Source organism: Triticum aestivum, chromosome 2A, assembly GCF_018294505.1.
Source record: "Triticum aestivum cultivar Chinese Spring chromosome 2A, IWGSC CS RefSeq v2.1, whole genome shotgun sequence".
NCBI classification, from domain to species: Eukaryota; Viridiplantae; Streptophyta; class Magnoliopsida; order Poales; family Poaceae; genus Triticum; species Triticum aestivum.
Genome location: NC_057797.1, coordinates 122,863,510 through 122,865,769, shown reverse-complemented (window position 1 = coordinate 122,865,769; position 2,260 = coordinate 122,863,510). Strand labels below are relative to the sequence as shown.

General features: G+C 54.4%; 1 pseudogene; it reads left to right on the top strand.

Moving 5' to 3' along the window:
* Window positions 1-202: 202 nt before the first annotated feature.
* LOC123184989 (uncharacterized) lies at window positions 203-1,578 on the top strand (annotated as a pseudogene).
* The last annotated feature ends 682 nt before the right edge of the window (window positions 1,579-2,260 follow it).

Here is a 2,260-nt window from a genome sequence, read left to right as displayed (position 1 = left end):
GCGGGGGTAGCCCACGGTAGTTTTTTTTTTCTTTTTTTTTAAAATATGTTTAAGTTTAAACGAACTCGTCGATGTTTGCGTTAAATTTGAGTCGTTTTTGCGTCATATTTGACTTTTTTGACTAACCGTGGGCGCCGCGACTAGGAGGCATCACGCCCCCAGTGCGTGCTTTAGCGTCGGTGCGCCCCCGGGAGCGATTTTTTGCCCCTCCGAGGGCCAACGGCTGGAGATGCCCTTAGCTAGCAAGCTCGTGCCAGCGCGCGATGGCCGCGCCGTTTCTTCTCCTTCTTCTGCTCGTCGTCTCTGGGGGCGCTGCAGCGGGCGGCGACGGCGAGGCGTGGCTTCCCCGGCTCGAGCTCCGAGGCATCGACGACACGGGCCGTGGGATCGCGTCGGTCGCGCCGGAGGAGCCGGTGTTCATGGACGTTGTCGCCACTGACGACGACGAGGCGGGCGAAACGCCCCGACTCGAGTTCCGTGGCATCGACGACTCGGGCCGTGGGCATGCGTCCGTCGCGCCGGAGGAGGAGGTGTTTATGGACGTCATGGCCGATGCCTCCACGGTCGACGACGAGGCGGGCGAAGCGCCGCGGCTCGAGCTCCGAGGCATCGACGGCTCGGGCCGTGGGTACGCGTCCGACGCGCCGATGCAGCAGGTGTTCATGGACGTTATGTCCGCCAACGGATGCGCGGGGTTCGCGGGCCTCCTCGCCGCGACGGCGAACGCGGACGAGATCTTCCAGCAGCGCCTCCTCGCCGAACGCGGCCGCGGGCTCACAGTCTTCTGCCCCGACGACCTCGCGGTGGCGACGTTCAAGCCCAAGTTCGACAGCCTGAGCGCCGACGACCAGCTCGCCGTCCTGCTTCACCACGGCGCGGGGGCGCGCTACCGGAGGGAGCAGTTCCAGGCGTTCGACTGGGTGCGGGTGGGCTCGCTGGCCACCGACGCGGCCACCAACAAGAGCCACGCCATCGCCGTCCGCGACGACGGGGACACGGTGCTGCTGTGGCGGTGTGGCCGTCGTGCGGGAGCGGCGCTGGGGTCAGGGTGACCAAGACGGTGTCCGAAGAAGCCCCCCTCGCCGTGTACGTCGTCGACGCCGTGCTGCTGCCGGGCCACCTGCGACAGAAGCTGGACGGCGGCGACGAGCCGGGTGCTGCGTGCAAGCCGTGCGGCGGCTATCTCGGCTGGCTGCACTGCTGCATCCCGGCCTGGGTAACGATACTGGTGGCCGTCGGGAGCATGGTTGGCACTGTGATCGGGTTTCTCATACCCCAGGATTGCTGCCGCGGGATTCACTGAACTGAACAACAACAAGAAGAAGGCAGCTATGTTAGCGGTTAATTTATCTGGTTAAGTTCAACTGCACTAGTGAATAAATCCTCTTACATCTACTCCGGAGTATATGGCACTCTATAATTATGGTTGTGCGTGTGCGCACTGTTTAGATCAGCAGATATGTTGCTGCAGCATGCGCTTGTCGGTCCATGTCACTGTTCTGCGTGTGAGTTCGTGGTCTACTGTGTTGGCTCCTGCCCTGTGCCACAACTTAATTTGCATACATCACTTGTACATATTTTTCCTGTTGCAAAATGTCAGATTCAACATCGGCCTAGAAGTCGAGAAAAAAGTAGTCAAATCATGCTACGAAAAGTAATCCCTTCAATCCATAATAAATATCGTGATTTCACTTTAAATTCAGAGGGAGTACTTACTTGAAGGTGTGCTATGATTTGGCCCATAAACATGATCAATGCTGAATTATTATTTTGTTTCTCAAGTTAGTGAGCGCCCACTTTGTGGCATAAGTAGGTGGTAGCGCACGGGAGGACGAGGTTACACGCGCGGCTAAGACTACCCACAATGAGAGTAACATATGTAGTAATATCACACATATCTAGATAAAATAAATGATGTGACAAGCAATAAATGAAAAAAGTAGCATGTGGTAACATAGCTAGTTACTCCCTCCTTTCCGGTTTATAGGGCTTATCTCGAAATTTTAGGTCTCCTTTGGTTCACAGGATAGGGATATTATAGGAATAGAAAAATCATAAGAAGTGAGATGACATGCATCTCAATTCCTATAGAGAAGGAGATGTCATTTGATGCATAGGATAGGAATTTTTTCATTAAGTCTTAGCTAATGTTTTTTTTCCTCTAAAATGTGAAGGATTGATTCATATCCTACATAGGAATAGGAATCCATTCCTACAAATCAAAGGGCTTTAAAGAAAATTTTCCTTTGCAAATCCTATC